The following is an 18,869-nucleotide window of genomic DNA, read 5'->3' on the forward strand; positions in this document are numbered from 1 at the left end:
CATCTTCACCACCTGCCCCACCACCTCTTCCAAGCTCGACACCACCATCAACGCCTGCTCCTCCTCCATCCTCGCCAACACCACAGGCTCCTTCTTCACCAGTCCAAGCGGTTCCACTGGCCACTGCGCCACCTGCAACTGAGGCCCAAGAGCCAAATTTCCTGGAGGACCCCCCGAGCGCCTCTACACCGTATGTGTCAGCCGGAGGGGGTCCCCCTTCAAACGCCTCCGCTGCAGGAGATGTTCCAATCGGGGATGAGGTTGCTCATACCTCTCCGATTCTAATCACCGAATCCCCGATCCCGTCGCCACGCCAGGAAGCAAACACTGAAGGTCCTGCTAAGGAAGGTGGCGACGAGAACCCACAACAAGCCCACCTGGCGCCTCTCCAAGCAGCAAACCTTCCCTTTGAGGTCACAAGGATGTGGGAACCTCTGACTGCCAAACTGAAAACCATAGCAGAGGACATCCCAGCGATTATAACCAGGGCTGTGGAGGGCTCAACCAGGAGGCTCCAGGACGACCTCTTCAACCTCAAAACCGAAAACAGCACTTCTTGAAGGCATAGACCAGCATTTCTTCATCCTTGGCCGGCGATCTGACCATCTGCGCTCCGAAGCGATTGAGGTAGTCTCTGAGGGACTCCCCATGGTACTGCCTTATATCAAACAGATCATAAGACACCCTGGGCAGTGCCTTATTCACAATGTACTGCTCGACAAAGATTTTCGAGAACTGTTGAAAATTGGTTATGTGGCCGTTAGGCAGGCTCACAAACCACTCCATCGCCGTTCCCTGGAGCGTACTCACGAACATCTTGCAGTAGACGGCGTCTGACCCTCCCGACAGCATCATCTGCGTGTGGAACGTGGTCAGATGAGCCTTTGGATCCTCCACGCCGGTAAAGACAGCCTTAACCGGAACCACGCTCGTGGGAATAGGCGTGTCGGTAAACGCCTGAACAAAAGGCATTGGGAAAACACGAGGTGGCGTCGACGGCGCCACCTCTTCAGCGGAAGAACGTCCTTGCTGCTCCTGAAGGGCTCGACGCAGCTCCTCAGTCACCTTGCTGAGCTCCTCGTTCCTGGCGCGAGAGGCGACCAGGTCCTCATGTATCCTCGCCTGCTCTACGCGCGAGGCTTCCACAGTTGCCTGCAACGAGCGCATCATCTCTGCCATCTGCGCCATGGTCATGGCGGTGTCGCCTTCAGCAGCGACAGGCGCCACGGGACTGGAACGATTGCTTCTCATTTTTCTCATTAACTTCGGCGAATCACAGGAAAGCAGCAAACAACACTTCAGCCTCGATCGAATCAGCAATCAATCGGAGAAAACAGTGCGAAACGGTGCAAGAGAACTCAAGAACACCGTAAGCCTTCAAAGAAAACCACAACTTCGCCAGAAACCACCACTTCCCCGCGAACAACCAAACAAACGAAAGAACTCGAACTTCCACCAAACAGATTACGCGCAAGCAGCAGAAAAACTTACTCCACTGATCGAAAAGCCAAACGAACGGTTCAAAACGCAAACTCACCGAACGAAACTCAAAGAAACCGCGAACGACAGTTGCACCAGCACGCAACCGCGCGGAAAACATCGAAAACTTCCAAGAACTCACGCTGTGGATGGGAGCAAGTTTTACACGACCCCACGGTGGGCGCCTGATGATCCTGCCTGTTGACCGGAACGCTGGAAACTGCCTCGTCAAAGGATCGACGTGCGCACCGCTTCTCACCTCCGTTCCTCTTCGGGATCTATCTCAAGAACCTGCAAAGAAACAGCACGGCGCCGCTGCGGCCGATCGCACTCCAACGCTCAAGTCAGTGACGGTATCACCAAAAACTAAGAGAACTGGAACCGTGCAAATCCTCTCTCTTAGTCAGCTCTAACTCGCAAGAGTAAAGTGTATGAACTGAACGTGCGTACCTCAGAAAGTTTGTTAAGAACTCTTATATACCTGGTGGCTTTCTCTCTCCTGGCAGTTACAGACTCGGACACGTGGCTCGCATCCAACTGTACACGTGCCATCATCTGGAGGCTCCCTGACTTGGCGCTGCTTCTACTCTCATTTTGGCTAAGTTACTTATGCATGGTACTGCCCAGTGCATAGCTAACTTAGGAGTGCGATCTCTGCTGGAACTGGCGAGTTAGGGGCCTTCATACACCTTCCCTGTGGTCTCGCCGGCCGCCTTCATAATCTGCTTCTCCTTCATCTTCGGCGATGCGCTTGCCCTGGCGATCTCCAATGACTAGGTCGCCTGAATCTACATCGGGCGACTTCATCTTCAACCTGGCGATCGCCTATTCTGGTAAACTGGAAATCGGAACACGCCAACTTAACAACTGGCGACCACACGTGCCCCCCGACTTCCTTCCCCTATGCCAACCTGGCGCCTTGTCGACACGCCTACACTGTAGCAGGATGCCACGTCATCACAACCGACCACCAGGGCGGTACACAGGGTAAGGGGTAAGAATCCTTGGGGCACGCCTTGTTGAGGTCAGTGAAGTCCACGCACATTCTCCACTTGCCGCTTGCCTTTTGAACCAGTACCACATTCGCTAGCCACTCGGGGTACTGGATTTCTCTGATGTGCCCTGCGGCAAGGAGCTTCTGCGCTTCGTCGTGGATCACCTTCCTCTTCTCCTCGTTGAATTTCCTTCGCCTCTGTCGCACAGGTCGAACCATAGGGTCCATCGACAGATGATGGCAGAGGAAATCGGGGTCGATTCCTGGCATGTCGGATGCTGACCATGCGAAGGCATTCATGTGCTTCTCAATCACACCCATGATCAGCCTTCGCTCTTCTTCAACGAGGGATCCCCCTAACTTGAACTTTCTTCGCCCGACGTCCACTTCGACCCAACCTTCAGCTGGGTGGGGCCTTCTCTCGCTGGCGATGACCGCCCTCGCGATCCCTGACTCGCGAGGAGTGATCGCGCCTTCCTCTTCTTCTTCAACTTGGGCTACCTGGGAGCCCCCCACCGCAGCATCCTCCATCCTCCGAGCGCCCTGTGTCTCCCTGACCACCGATCGCTCTTCGCGCACGCCTGGTGGTGGTTTTGTGGTTACGTGGCACACACTTCTCTTTTGCTTCAAACTGTTCTCATAACAGCGTCTTGCCTCAGCCTGATCCGACTTGATGGTTCTCACGGTCCCCTCCATCGACGGCAGCTTCAACTTCATATGCCTCGTCGATGGTATTGCGCCCAGTTTATTGAGTGTTGGCCTCCCCAACAAGACATTGTACGCAGAAGGGGCGTTCACCACCAGGTACTTTATCTTTTCAGTGCGGGCTGTCGTTCCGTCAGTGAACGTTGTCCTCAGGTCAATGTATCCCCGCACCTCTACCTGATCTCCTGCAAAACCGTAGAGACAACCAGTATACGGTCTTAACTGATCAGGGGACAACTGTAGCTTGTTGAATGTTGGCCAGAACATGACGTCTGCCGAACTTCCTTGATCTACGAGTACTCGGTGCACTCGCCTTCTCGCAGTGATGAGAGAAATGACCACAGGGTCGTTGTCGTGTGGGACAACGTCCCGTAGGTCAGCTTTCCTGAAGATGATGTCCACTTCAGGGTAATGACTCTCATTTACCGCATCTACCGACATTACCGATCGAGCGTATCTCCTTCTCTGTGAAGTTGTGCATCCCCCACCAGAGAAGCCTCCCGCGATCGTCTGCACTTCCCCATGCACAGGGACTTCATGCTGCTGTTCTCCAGTCTGGGATCCTAACGCGCGATCACCCTGCGGCTCACGCAGGTAATCTGCTAGGAAACCAGACTTCACCAACTCTGCCAGTTGGTGTCCCAGCGCCAAACAGGAATGAAGTGTATGGCCAAAGGCCTGATGAAACTCACACCATTCATTCTTCTTCCTTCCAAGTACCTTATCTGTCTTCTCTGGTACTCGTAGTCTTGCTACTACAGCAGGAAGGGCGATGAGATCCGCCAATTCCACCATGAAGTTGTATCTCGGGGGTGCGTTATTCTCCCTTGCACGCCCCCTGCTCTGGTCTTTGCCTGGTGCATAGGGACGAGGTTTTTCCTGCACCTTCTTCCCCTCCTTTGCCTCATGCACCCTTGCTTGCTGTGGCTTTCCTTGCCCTCCACGAGGTCTGGGTGGTGCAGCACTTCCCCTCTTCTCAGAAACCTCTGTTTCTGCCACTATGTGCGCCACCGCACGTCGTCGAATCTCTTCAAAGGTGCTGCGATGGCTCCTGATGAGAGACTCGCTGAAGGGGCCAGGCAGCACTCCCTTCTTAAACGCGTGCACCAGCATATCTTCATCTTTGCTGGGCAGTCTAACCACTTGTGCTCCAAAGCGGTTGAGGTAGTCTTTCAGCGACTCACCTTGGTACTGGCGCACGTCGAACAAGTCGTATGACACCACTGCAGGTGCTTTGTTGACGATATATTGTTCAGTGAAGAGCTTCGAGAACTGAGAGAAAGACGTGATATGTCCTTCGGGTAGGCTCACGAACCACTCCATGGCGATTCCGCTGAGCGTACTCATAAACATTTTGCAGTAGACAGCGTCTGAACCCCCAGACAACATCATCTGGGTGTGGAACGCCGTCAGATGCGCCTCCGGGTCTTCTACCCGTTTGAACGATGCCTTCACCCCCACCAGGTTGGGAGGCACCATGGTTCCCATGATCTCAGGGGAGAATGGCATGGGGAACGCTCTTGGAGGTGAGGGCTGTCTAGACACCCTTTCGTCAACCATGTGTTCCCTCCGCGCCTGCAGCGTCCTTCTCAACTCCTCGTTGACGCGATTCAGCTCGTCGTTCCTGCTTTGCGACGCAGCTAACTCTGTCTGCATCCTCTCTTGTTCAACCTTTGACGCTGTGGCGTTATCCTGCAGTGTGCGCACCATTTCCAGGACCTGCGCCATTGTCACAGCTCCTTCGTCAGCGGATGGCGCAGGCGATGGCTGTCTGTTTCTAGGCATCTTTCTCTATCAAGGAAACTGATAAAACTCTGGTAAGCTTTAAAACTGTGGTATATATGGGACAACGATTCACTCGTACCCCACGGTGGGCGCCAAATGATCCTGCCGGCAACTCGAACGTGGAGGAATCGCTCCGTAGCACTCTCTGCCCTCTCTACGCGACTGTGTCTTCTACAGAATCACCCTCAGAACCTTCTCTTGGATCTCCAAACGTGACCTGCAAAACACACAGACGGCGCCTCTAGCGGCCGTTTGCACTCCGACGATCAAGTTAGTCCACAGAACCACCAAATGAGAAAACTAGTAGTGTGTGTGAAAAACTCTTGCTCTCTGTTTCTCCTCTCCCCACTTCTCTCCCTGATTCCTCCTTTTATCTCTCTGTCTCTGCTTCTGGGCATAACAGAATTCTGTTATGCTTTTCTGGCATGTGTCAGAAACCTGTTACGCTTTTCAGAGACAGTGTACCTGCAGAATCAGAGAGTGTGGGTGTCTGTGCGTGTCCGCGCGTCTCTACGCTGGGCTGCGCCTGTCTGTACCCTTAATGGTACGGAGTACACTTTTGTCTGGACCGCACCCCTCTCAGATGGTGACACGTGGAGGCCTGCAACTCACATCTAACCACACACGTGTCATTTACTGGAAGGGCTCTAGCGCTTCTCTTTGTGTGCCTAAGTTACGCCCTCGCGGAGTAGCTTAGGATATTTCTCTTATCTGGGTAAATCGCATACTCATAGGAGAACGTCGGGTGTGGCTGGTCTAGGCACACTCACCAAACGTTGCTCTCTGCGTAGGCGACTTACCCTTCACGATGCCACGCACGTAATGGGTTGAGGGAATCACCAATCACTGACTGGTTTACTAGTTCCCTCAGGCCACTCTCTTGCATGATTCCCTGAGGTGTGCTCATGCGAGATCCATGTGTAACGCTCTCGCTGGGAACCTCAGTCCCAGTTTAACTGCGTGTAACACGAGACCCCGATGACAATACACCCGATGACTGATCAGTGTTTATTCTCGACTCGCGCTCTGCCTCCAGGCGCGAGTCTGGGAACTGGTCTGCTAGTGGCCACTTGGCTACTGACCACCGATCACCATTCTGGGTGATCTGTCCCCTGACCTCTCTGCCGCCTGATCTGTCGGTGGTAACTTGGTTACTGACCACCGATCACCGCTCTTGGTGATCGTCCCCCTGACCTCTCTGCCACCTGGTCCACGTGTCACCCTTCGAGTGGTCCACGTGGTTCTCTGTTGCTGACGTCATCGACCAGTTTAACTCTCCTGACTTCTTTAAGCGCTTTAACCTGCTTTGCATGTTTAACTTTGTCGGATTTAACTTAACGACTTTGGAAATACGACTTTTGACTTAACTGCTTCGAACCGCTTCAAACTTAAGCAATAATCACTTTAAACAACTTGTACTCTTAAGGCAACTAACCTTATTGTAAGAATACCTTTCAAGCAACGAACTGTAACTCAGTTATTGGCTCAAACACCGTCCCACTCGACCTGCTTCATCAAACAAGTCTTTTAACCTTCTCGCCGCTGTTTGAACTTTTCCCGATCGCCAAGAACTCTTGGTAACATCAGCTTTTCCTAGCCTCATGCTTTGGCAATTGTTTCTTTGCATGGGGGCAGAGACGCCTTTTGGGATCTCTCTTTACCCTCCTGGACTTCAAAACAAAGACCGGCTGACTAGGCGTTCTCTTCGAACCTACCTTAGCCACCTTCCAAGCTTCTTCCACCCTCTGCGCCATACCTGAACTCGTTCGAGACGAGAAGGATTTTATCTTGCCTAAGCTCGCACGTAAGCGAGAAGGTCTTTAACTCGCCTGGACTCGCTCATCGGCGAGAAGGTCTTTATCTGGTGCCTCAACTTGCCCAGGGTGTACATCTCCCCCCCCTGGATGCACTGAGGGCCTTTCTCTTTCTCGCCTGCACTCGCTCGACGGCGAGGAGGTCTTTAACTGGCCTTAACTCGCTCGACGGCGAGAAGGACTTTATCTGGTGCCTCAACTTGCCCAGGGTGTACATCTCCTCCCCCCTGGATGCACTGAGAACCTTTCTCTTTCTCGCCTGCACTCGCTCGACGGCGAGGAGGTCTTTAACTGGCCTTAACTCGCTCGACGGCGAGAAGGACTTTATCTGGTGCCTCAACTTGCCCAGGGTGTACATCTCCTCCCCCCTGGATGCACTGAGGACCTTTCTCTTTCTCGCCTGCACTCGTTCGACGGCGAGGAGGTCTTTAACTGGCCTTAACTGGCTCGACGGCGAGAAGGACTTTATCTGGTGCCTCAACTTGCCCAGGGTGTACATCTCCTCCCCCCTGGATGCACTGAGGACCTTTCTCTTTCTCGCCTGCACTCGCTCGACGGCGAGGAGGTCTTTAACTTGCCTCAAAACGCGCGAGGGCGTCGAGGTCTTTCATCTGGTGCCTCCGATCGCCGAAAGACGATGAGGACTTAAAAACTTTATCTGATGCCTCCGATCGCCGAAAGACGATGCGGACTTAAAAAATTTAACTGAAAGCATGCGATATATCTTTTCTTGCCTTAAGTCTCTTACAAGTGACAAGGTCTTTCTTCAAAACTTTTGGGAAACAGCAAACATGCAACCAGAAAACGCCTTATACTTCGAAAACTCTTCTTTTATTGGGTGGCCTCATTAAAAACCCTCCTTAGGGAAAAAAGAGTGCCCCCTTGAAACTGTTTTAACAGAGACATTGTAATATAACCTTTGTGTTTGTCTTTACTTACAAAGCTCTTAACTATAGTACAACTTCAGGTGTGTGGCGTTCCAGGTGCGAGGGATCGCCCCTCCTTCCAGCGTCTCTAAGCGGTAGGCCCCGTTCCCGAGCGCCTCGGTTATTCTGAACGGTCCAGTCCACTTGGGTGACAGCTTATTCTCCATCTCGTACTGGTGGGCCTTCCTCATCACCAAGTCGCCTTCTCTAAACTGCCTTGGCATCACCTTTGAGTTGTATCTTCGTTCAACCCTTCTCTTCACAGCTTCAGCCTTCAACCTCGCCTCTTCCCTGACCTCATCCAGTAGATCCAGGTTCAGCCTTCTTTCTTCATTCGAGTCTTCCTCTACGAAGTTCTGGAATCTCGGCGAGCTCTCCTGGATCTCCACCGGAATCATGGCGTCACACCCATAGACCAAGCTGAACGGGGTCTCATGGGTTCCTGACTGCTCGGTGGTGTGATACGCCCAGACTATACGGGGCACCTCCTCGGCCCAACTTCCCTTGGCTTTCTCAAGCCTTCTCTTCAAACCTCTCAACAACACCCGATTAGCTGACTCCACCTGGCCATTTGTCTGAGGGTGCTCGACGGATGCAAACACTTGTTGAATTCCCACCCCTTCGCAAAGCTTCTTCAACAGGTGGCTTGCAAACTACGTCCCATTATCTGACACCAGGCGTTTAGGCACTCCAAACCGGCACACGATGTTCTTCCATACAAAACCTTCGATCTTGTGTGCGGTGATCTGGGCCACTGGTTCTGCTTCAATCCACTTGGTGAAATACTCAATCGCCACGACCAAGTACTTCATCTGCCTGATCGCCAGTGGGAAAGGTCCCAGGATGTCGATTCCCCAAGTATGAAACGGCCAAGGGCTATAGATCGACTTTAACTCCTCGGGAGGTGCCTTATGCCAATCGGCGTGCTGCTGGCATTGTTTACAACATTGGGCATATTTCTTGCAATCTTCTCTCATGGATGGCCAGTAGTAGCCGGCACGGAGAGTCCTCGCGGCCAGAGCTCGACCCCCAACGTGGCTTCCGCATATACCCTCGTGGAGCTCTGCCATGATCCTCGTGCACTTCTCGCCGTGTATACATTCCAGGAGCGGGTGAGTGAACCCAAACCTGTACAGATCGCCATCAATCAACGTATACTTGCTGGAATTTTTCTTTACCTTCCTAGCTTCTATCGGATCCAGCGGGAGGAGGCCATCTGCCAGGCACCGTTTGTATTGTGTTATCCAAGTGTCTGGCTCATGGGTGGTGCAGACCTGCATCACATCCACCTTCTCTCCTCGACATGCTCTAATTCTCGGCGATCTCAGAGTTTCTTGCGTCAAGGACTTATGGCTTCTCGCTGCTCTCTCCGTCGACTTGCTTATTTGAAGGACCAGGTGATCTGCTACAAATGCCCTTGGCGTCTTCAGAGTTTCTTGAATCACCGTCCTCTGCCTACCCCCCTTGCCTGAGCTGGCGAGCTTAGCAAGCAAGTCAGCTCGGGCATTCTGCTCTCTGGGCACATGTACTACTTCAAAGGAGGCAAAGGAACTCTTCAATTCCTGCACATACGCCAAGTAAGCCGCCATTTGTGGATCTTTAGCCTGGAACTCGCCTGTTACTTGCCCCGTGACTAGCAGCGAGTCACTCTTAGCCATCAGCACCCTAGCTCCCATCTCCTTGGCCAGCAAAATCCCGGCGATCAGCGCCTCATACTCTGCTTGATTGTTGCTGGCATTGAAGGCGAATCTCAACGATTGTTCGATCAGCACGCCGTTGGGTCCTTCCAATATGACTCCAGCACCGCTGCCCTGCTAGTTCGACGATCCATCCACCGAAAGTACCCAACGGAAATCGTCTCCTTCAACCCGCGTCGCCTCTGATGAGAGCTCAACCACGAAATCTGCAAAGATTTGCCCCTTGATCGGGCCTCGGGGCTCGTACTTAATATCAAACTCTGACAACTCTACCGCCCACTTCACCATCCTTCCCGCAACGTCAGGTTTCTTCAAGACCTTCTGGATGGGCAGGTCAGTCATCACCAGTATTGTGAAACTGTGGAAGTAGTGGCGCAACCTCCTCGCCGAAAACACCACAGCCAGCGCAGCCTTCTCCAGGGCCTGATATCTCGTTTCTGGGCCCTGCAACACCTTGCTCACAAAATAAATAGGCTTCTGAGCCTGATCTTGATCCTGGGCGAGCACCGCACTCACCGCCCTCTCGGTCACAGCAAAATACAACCTGAGAGGGATTCCCGCCAGCGGTTTGCACAGAACCGGCGGGCTCGCCAGATACTCCTTCAGTTTGACGAAAGCTTCCTCGCATTCTTTCGTCCAAGCAAACTTATTATTGCGCCGCAGACATTGAAAATAGGGATGCCCCTTTTCTCCGCTAGCTGACACGAAGCGAGATAGGGCTGCCATCCGACCTGTTAGCTGCTGGACTTCTTTCACTGTAGCCGGGCTCCTCATCGCCAAGATGGCGGCACACTTGTCTGGGTTGGCTTCTATTCCTCTTTCAGTCAAGAGGAAACCCAAAAACTTTCCAGCCTCCACGCCGAAAATGCATTTCTCCGGATTGAGCTTTAACTTGAACTTGGCGATCGTCGTGAACAATTCTTCCAAGTCTGCAACGTGCTTGCTTTTCTCCTGCGAGGTCACGACCATGTCATCGACGTAGGCTTGCACGTTCCTTCCCAGCATCGGTGCAAGTACTCGATCCATCAGCCTCTGGTACGTGGCCCCCGCGTTCTTCAGCCCAAACGGCATCATCTTATAGCAATAACACGATCTCTCCATCATGAAGGCTGTCTTCTCTTCATCCATGGGATGCATCTTGATCTGATTATAGCCTGAGAAGGCATCCAGGAAACTCAGCAACTTGCACCCTGCAGCACTATCAACCAGGGCATCAATGCTTGGTAAAGGATACGAATCCTTCGGGCAAGCTTTGTTCAGGTCGGTGAAATCGACGCACATGCGCCATTTCCCGTTACTCTTCTTCACCAGCACGACATTTGCCAACCATTCAGGGTACTGGACTTCCCTGATGTGGCCTGCAGCGAGGAGTTTCTGTGTTTCGTCCCTGATCGCCTGCCTCCTCTCCTCGTTGAACTTTCTTCTCCTTTGTCGCACCGGTCTCACCATGTTGTCCATCGCCAGATGATGGCACATGAAGTCGGGATCAATCCCGGGCATGTCCGAAGCGGACCATGCAAACGCGTCCAGATGCCGCTCAATCACCTTGGCGATCTGGTCCTGGAGATCGACCTCCAGAGATCTTCCTAGCTTGAAGATTTTTCCTCCGATCTCCTTTTCGAGCCACTGCTCGACAGGTTTAGGCCTGGATTCTCTGGCGATCACCGCCCTGGCGATTCCCTGCTCCCTTGCTTCCTCGGGGCGATTCCGCGCCTCTTCCTCCTCCAGGCCAGTATTCCTCTCCCCTAGCTCAGCGTCTACCATCTCTACATCCCTTCCGGCGGCCTCCTCTGTTACCAGCGGTCTGGGCTTCACACCGGGAGGCGGGGTGGTTGTTACATAACTCACTGATCTTTTGTTTTTCAGGCTATTCTCATAGCACCTTTTCGCTTCTTTCTGATCAGACTTGATCGTGATCACCACCCCTTCCATGGACGGCAACTTTACCTTCATGTGCCGAGTTGACGGAATGGCGCCTATCCTGTTAAGCGTGGGCCTTCCCAACAGGATGTTATACGCTGAGGGGGCGTTTACGATGAGGTACTTGATTTTCTCCGTCCTCGACCCAGCCTCATCTGTAAACGTGGTTCTCAGCTCAATGTACCCCCTGACCTCCACCTGGTCACCAGCGAACCCATATAAGCACCCTCCATAGGGCCTTAGCTGGTCAAGGGGCAATTCCAGCTGCGTGAGAGTCGGCCAGAACATCACGTCTGCCGAGCTTCCTTGGTCCACCAGAACTCTGTGGACCTTCCTTCCCGCTGTAACCAATGAAATAACTATGGGATCGTTGTCATGAGGCACAACGTCCCGAAGATCCTGCTTTGTGAACGTAATGTCCACTTCCGGCGAGTGATCTTCAAACATGTCCACTGTCATCACCGATCGCGCATACTTTTTCCTCTGCGATGCGGTGCATCCACCACCTGAGAAACCCCCTGCAATGGTGTGGATCTCCCCGTGGATAGGCATCTCGTGTTGCTGGGCTTCTCCCCCTGCTGGCTGGGAACTCGACGCTCCCCCCGTCCTCCTGTCCAGCAGATAGTCATTTAGGAACCCGCTCTTAACCAGATCGTCGAGCTGGTATCCTAAAGACAAACACGAGTCCAAAGTGTGGCCAAAACACTGGTGGAACTCACACCAGGCGTCCGGCTTTGACCCCAGCACCTTGTCGCCCACCTTCTCAGGCGCTTTCAACCTAGCAGATATGTTAGGAATGGCGATCAGATCCGCTAATCCCATGACAAATTTGTGCTTAGGCGGGCGATTGTATTCCCGGCGTGCTGGTTGTTGGCGTGCTTGGCTTCTTCCCTTGTTTCTCCTATCGTAAGGATGGCGAGTCCTTTGGTCTTTCCTGGCCGCCGCCGCCGTTTCCAGCACCCTCTGCGGCTGGATCCTGGTCTGGGCGCGTGGCCTGGCGGGAGCCACGCTGCCTCTTTTCTCGGCGACTTCACTCTCGTCGGCGATGTGAGCCACCGCAAGTCGCCTGACTTCAGCAAATGTCGCGGGGTGAGCCCTGATCAAGGCCTCGCAGAATGGTCCTGGCTGCACGCCCTTCTTGAATGCATAGACCAGCATTTCCTCATCCTTGGCCGGCGATCTGACCATCTGCGCCCCAAAGCGATTCAGGTAGTCTCTGAGGGACTCTCCCTGGTACTGCCTTATATCAAACAGATCATAAGACACCCTGGGCGGTGCCTTATTCACGATGTACTGCTCAACGAAGATCTTCGAGAACTGTTGAAAATTGGTTATGTGGCCGTTAGGCAGGCTCACAAACCACTCCATCGCCGTTCCCTGGAGCGTACTCACGAACATCTTGCAGTAGACGGCGTCTGACCCTCCCGACAGCATCATCTGCGTATGGAACGTGGTCAGATGAGCCTCTGGATCCTCCACGCCGGTAAAGACAGCCTTAACCGGAACCACGCTCGTGGGAATTGGCGTGTCGGTAATCGCCTGAACGAAAGGCATTGGGAAAACACGAGGTGGCGTCGACGGCGCCGCCTCTTCAACAGAAGAACGTCCTTGTTGCTCCTGAAGAGCTCGACGCAGCTCCTCAGTCACCTTGCTGAGCTCCTTGTTTCTGGCGCGAGAGGCGACCAGGTCCTCATGTATCCTCGCCTGCTCTACGCGCGAGGCTTCCACAGTTGCCTGCAACGAGCGCATCATCTCTGCCATCTGCGCCATGGTCATGGCGACGTCGCCTTCAGCAGCGACAGGCGCCATGGGACTGGAACGATTGCTTCTCATTTTTCTCATTAACTTCAGCGAATCACAGGAATGCAGCGAACAACACTTCAGCCTCGATCGAATCAGCGATCAATCGGAGAAAATAGCGCGAAACTTGTGCAAGAAAACTCAAGGACACCGTAAGCCTTCAAAGAAAACCACAACTTCGCCAGAAACCACCGCTTCTCCGCGAACAATCCAAACAAGCGAAAGAACTCGAACCTCCACCAAACAGATCGCGTGCAAACAGCAGGAAACCTTACTCCACCGATCGAAAAGCCAAACGAACGGCACAAAACGCAAATTCACCGAACGAAACTCAAGCAAACAGCGAGCGATGGTTGCACCAGCACACAACCATGCAGAAAACTTCGAAAACTTCCAAGAACTCACGCTGTGGATGGGAGCAAGTTTTACACGGCCCCACGGTGGGCACCTGATGATCCTGCCTGTTGACCGGAACGCTGGAAACTGCCTCGTCAAAGGATCGACATGCGCACCGCTTCTCACCTCCGTTCCTCTTCGGGATCTATCTCAAGAACCTGCAAAGAAACAGCACGGCGCCGCTGTGGCCGATCGCACTCCAACGCTCAAGTCAGTGACGGTATCACCAAAAACTAAGAGAACAAGAACCGTGCAAATCCTCTCTCACAGTCAGCTCTATCACTCGCAAGCGTAAAGTGTATAAACTGAACGTGCGTACCTCAGAAAGTTTGTTAAGAACTCTTATATACCTGGTAACTTTCTCTCTCCTGGCTGTTACAGACTTGGACACGTGGCTCACATCCAACTGTACACGTGCCATCATCTGGAGGCTCCCTGACTTGGCGCTGCTTCTACTCTCATTTTGGCTAAGTTACTTATGCATGGTACTGCCCAGTGCATAGCTAACTTAGGAGTGCGATCTCTACTGGAACTGGCGAGTTGGGGGCCTTCATACACCTTCCCTGTGGTCTCGCCGGCCGCCTTCACAATCTGCTTCTCCTTCATCTTCGGCAATGTGCTCGCTCTGGCGATCTCCGATGACTAGGTCGCCTGAATCTACATCTGGCGACTTCATCTTCAACCAGGCGATCGCCGATTCTGGTAAGCTGGAAATCGGAACACGCCAACATAACAACTGGCGAATACACGAGCCCCCCGACTTGCTTCCCTTCTGCCAACCTGGCGCCTTGTCAATACGCCTATACTGTAGGAGGATGCCACGTCATCACACCCGACCACCAGGGCGGTACAATGAGGTTTGAGGGTTTGTGTTTTGGAAGAAAGAGAAGAGAGCATGTAAGTAAAAGTGATGAAACAATGGTGAGAGCGTAAGGGTTAAAGTGTTTAAACAGTACACAAAGAAGTTCGAGCGCCAACAAGTTTCAGCCATCGATACGTGTACTGGTCACACCGTTACCCAGTGCCACGTAGGTCGTGCTGCGCGATCACATAGTCTCTTCGCTGAAACAAATTACAGCTCGAGATTGGAGGGCTTGTGTCCCGACCAGTCGTCGGTCATCAACTCAGAGACTGACCTCAGACATTGGTGCACGATGTCTGGTAATGGGAGGGGGCCACGTGAGGTGGGCCCCAGACGCACCTACCAGGGGTTTGGGTTAGTCTTTGAGATTACTATCCTAAAGCCAGATGTTGGAAATCGATATCGAACATCACCAGTGGAGGGAGAAGATTGGACATCGATCGACAGGACGTTGTAGAGGGCCACGTAAGGTGGGCCCTTGAGTTTTTTTAAGATAACAGTTAAAGACAAGAGATATGTGGGAAGCCTAAGTCACGAGGGATCCATGCATGTGGTGTGTATGACGCATGGAGGCGCAACACGTGTGGATAATCCTACGGGGCATTAAGGCCCATTAGGGTTAGGGTTTCCAAGGAAGCTGCATGCATGGCACGTGAATACTTAGGGCACACACGAAGCATATGGCGCTAGAGAGTGCACAAGTTGGTACTCAAGCGACCACTCTGTCATTCGTTGCACTCCAGTTAAGGGAAATTCATGAGCCAGGTACGCTAAGATTCTACGAATAGTGGCTCAAGGGCATTCTTGAAGGAACCCTAGTCAAGGGTAACAACAAAAAGGTAAACCATAGTTTCAACCTATATAAAGGGTGCTAAGAACCCTAATAAGGTACACAGTTTTTAAGACTGAAGCTAATATATACACTTTTTGTTTATTTTCCCTAATACTGACTTGAGCGTCCGAGTGCAAACGGCCGCTAGGGCGCCCCTTTGTCTTTGTAGGTGAGAGGTTTCTTGATCAAGAAGGCACGATTCTCAGGCAAGATCGAAGGGCCAAAGCTGCTGTTAAAGTCAACCAGCGAAGGGAGTCAATCGGCAGGAACAAGTTTTGTTAAGTTAACAGTTAAAGACAAGAGATATGAGGGGAGCCTAAGTCACGCGGGATCCATGCACGTGGTGTGTATGACACATGAAGGTGCAACACGTGTGGATAATCCTGGGAGGCATTAAGGCCCATTAAGGTTAGAGTTTCCAGGAAAAGTTGCATGCATGGCACGTGGATACTTAGGGCACCCACGAAGCAAATGGTTTTAGAGGTTAGGTGCACAAGTTGGTACTCAAGCGACCACTCTGTCATTCGTTGCACTCCAGTTAAGGGAAATTCATGCGCCAGGTACGCTAAGATTCTATGAATAGCAGCGCAAAGGCATTCTTGAAGGAACCCTAGTCAAGGATAACAACACAAAGGTAAACCCTAGTTTCAGCCTATATAAAGGGTGTTAAGAACCCTAGTAAGGTATGTAGTTTTTAAAACTGAAGCTAATATAAACACTTGGTGTTTCTTTGCCTTAATACTGACTTGAGTGTCGGAGTGCAAGCGACAGCTAGGGCACCCCTTTGTCTTTGCAGGTGAGAGGTTTCTTGATCAAGAAGCGACGATTCTCAGGCAAGATTGAAGGGCCAAACCTGCTGTTAAAGTCAACCGACGAAGGGAGTCAACCGGTTGGAACAAGTTTTGTTAAGATAACAATTAAAGACAAGAGATATGAAGGGAGCCTAAGTCACGAGGGATCAATGCACGTGGTGTGTATGGCGCATGAAGGCGCAACACGTCTGGATAATCCTGGGAGGTGTTAAGGCCAATTAAGGTTAGGGTTTCCAGGAAAAGCTACATGAATGGCACGTGAATTCTTAGGGCACCCACGAAGCAAATGGCGTTAGAGATTAGGTGCACAAGTTGGTACCCAAGCTGCCACTCTGCCATTCGTTGCACTCCAGTTAAAAGAAGTTCATGTGCCAGATACACTAAGATTCTATGAATAGCGGCGCAAGAACATTCTTCAAGGAACCCTAGTCAAGGGTAACAACGCAAAGGTAAACCCTACTTTTAGCCTATATAAGGGGTGCCAAAACTCTAGTAAGGTACGCAATTTTTAAGACTGAAGCTGATATACACACTTGGTGTTTCTTTGCCCTAATACTGACTTGAGTGTCGAAGTGCAAACGACCGCTAGGGCGCCCCTTTTGTCTTTGCAGGTGAGAGGTTTCTTGATCAAGAAGGCACGGTTCTTCGGCAAGATTGAAGGGCCAAAGCTGATGTTAGAGTCAACCGGCGAAGGGAGTCAACCGGCATAAACATTTGGCGCCCACCGTGGGGCTTGTTAAATCAAGGTCCCACTCATAAACACGTTAGAAAGTCTTTACCAACAGTATGAGGAGTACGAGGCAAGGCACCGCTGGATCCGCTGGAACTGTGCCCCCAGAGGGGACAACATTACCACGCAACAAATCTTGGATACGATGCTTTCCCTTCCAAGTACAAGTAGCGGCATCACGAGCGGACAACGTGCAGGGCCAATGAAGAACTGCGTAGGGATCTGCAACAAGTAGGGGAACGCACAGCGGACGAACGTGCCCCTCTAGTACCACTTAGGGCACGTCCATGCCGTTCTCACGAGCGATCATGAATACGGCATTACCAACAACGTCTCTAGGCCTGAAGGTCTTCTTCATTGGAGGAGAGGACCTAAAGGCTCACCTCACGACATTCCACACCCAGATGATGCTCACAGGAGTATCTGACGTTGTGTACTGCAAGATGCTCATGGGCACGTTGTCAAGCGCGATGTTTGAATGGTTTGTTAGCTTTCCCGACGGGAACATCACCAACTTTGACCAGTTTGCAACACTGTTCGGGGAACAGTACCTTGTCAAGAAGGCCCCCACCCGGATTTCTTATGACGTTTTCGATGTCAAACAGTACCAAGGGTAGTCCATGAAGGAGTACCTGAACAAGTTTCGGGTCCAAGTAGTGAGGTTGAAACCCACTGATGAGGCCATGACGGTGCATGCCTTCGTCAAGGGAATGCTACCTGGACCTTTCAGTGAATCACTGCTAAGGTTCTACCCGAAGACATTCACGGAGATTAGTTGCCGAGCGTTAGCACACATCATCGTAGACGATCGAGCGACGCAGAAGCAAGGTCTAATCGGTCCTGTCTGACCTCAAGCAGTTGCACGACCTCAGCCTATGAGGGTACACGAGGCGACCACCGAGAAGAAGGGGGCAGGAAAACCCTACGAACGAGCCCAGGTCGGGACTCGCGCACGAAGGGTTCCGCCCCAAAGCATAATTTCCGAGTGGAGCTCAAGGAGTTGATCGCTATCCCAAACATAGCGGCAAGACTTAAGGAAGCAACAAAGACCGACATGAAGATGGGGCCTAACAAGAACGCTTGGTGTAAGTTTCACTAGGCAACTGGCCACTACATACTCAATTGGTTGGCCTTGATAGACCAACTTGACGAGCTGGTGAAAAGCGATTTCTTGAAGGATTATCAGTAATAACTGTAGGATGACTAGACATTAGTAATTGCAGAGGCAGATCAGGGGCACGAGGTGCCTATCCACAGGGAGGCAAACACTATCTCTGGAGGGTTCTCAGGGGGAGGGTGCACTGCCTCCCAGCAAAAGAAGTACGCGTGAGACGTGCTGGCGGTGGAGGTACAGCAGGTAGACAAGATCCCCGATGTCGACCTCATCTTCACAAAGGCCGACCTCCAGGATGTCGTCCCTCATGATAATGATCCGATGGTAATTTCGCTAGTCATAACAGGAAGAAGGGTGCACCGCGTCTTGGTGGACCAAGGAAGTTTAGCTGACGTGATGTTCTTGACGACTTTCAACCAGTTAGAGTCTGTTAAGGCCCTACACCAGATGTTTGTATGGGTTTGCAGGGGACCAAGTGGAGGTTCGTGGGCACATCGAGTTGAGGACGACGTTCACGGATGGCGCAACTTTGCGCACTACCAACATCAGGTACCTCGTTGTTAATGCTCCCTCGGCCCTTGAGCGGTGGGAAGATGTTCAAACTTGGGCGGTCCTTGAGCCAGGAGTCGCAGGATCAGGTTGCTGAGGCCATAACACGACACCTTGACGCGTTCGCGTGGACCGCTGCTGAAATGCCCAGTATAGACCCTGATTTCCTGTGTCATCGTCTCACCATGGACCCCAAGGTCCAACCTGTTCGCCAGATAAGGCAAAAATTCAACTTAGAAAAGCGTCAGGTCATACGAGAAGAGAGGGAGAAGCTACTAAAGGCTGGCCTCATCAGGGAAATCTAGTACCCCGAGTGGCTAGCGAACGTGGTACTAGTAAAGATGGCCAACGAAAAATGGAGGATGTGTGTTGACTTCATGGACCTCAAAAAGGCATGTCCAAAGGATTCCTACCCGCTACGCAGTATTGACGCTTTGGTGGACAGCGCCTCCGG

This window comes from Phaseolus vulgaris, chromosome 11 (assembly GCF_051622355.1).
Source record: "Phaseolus vulgaris cultivar YP4 chromosome 11, ASM5162235v1, whole genome shotgun sequence".
Taxonomy (NCBI): domain Eukaryota; kingdom Viridiplantae; phylum Streptophyta; class Magnoliopsida; order Fabales; family Fabaceae; genus Phaseolus; species Phaseolus vulgaris.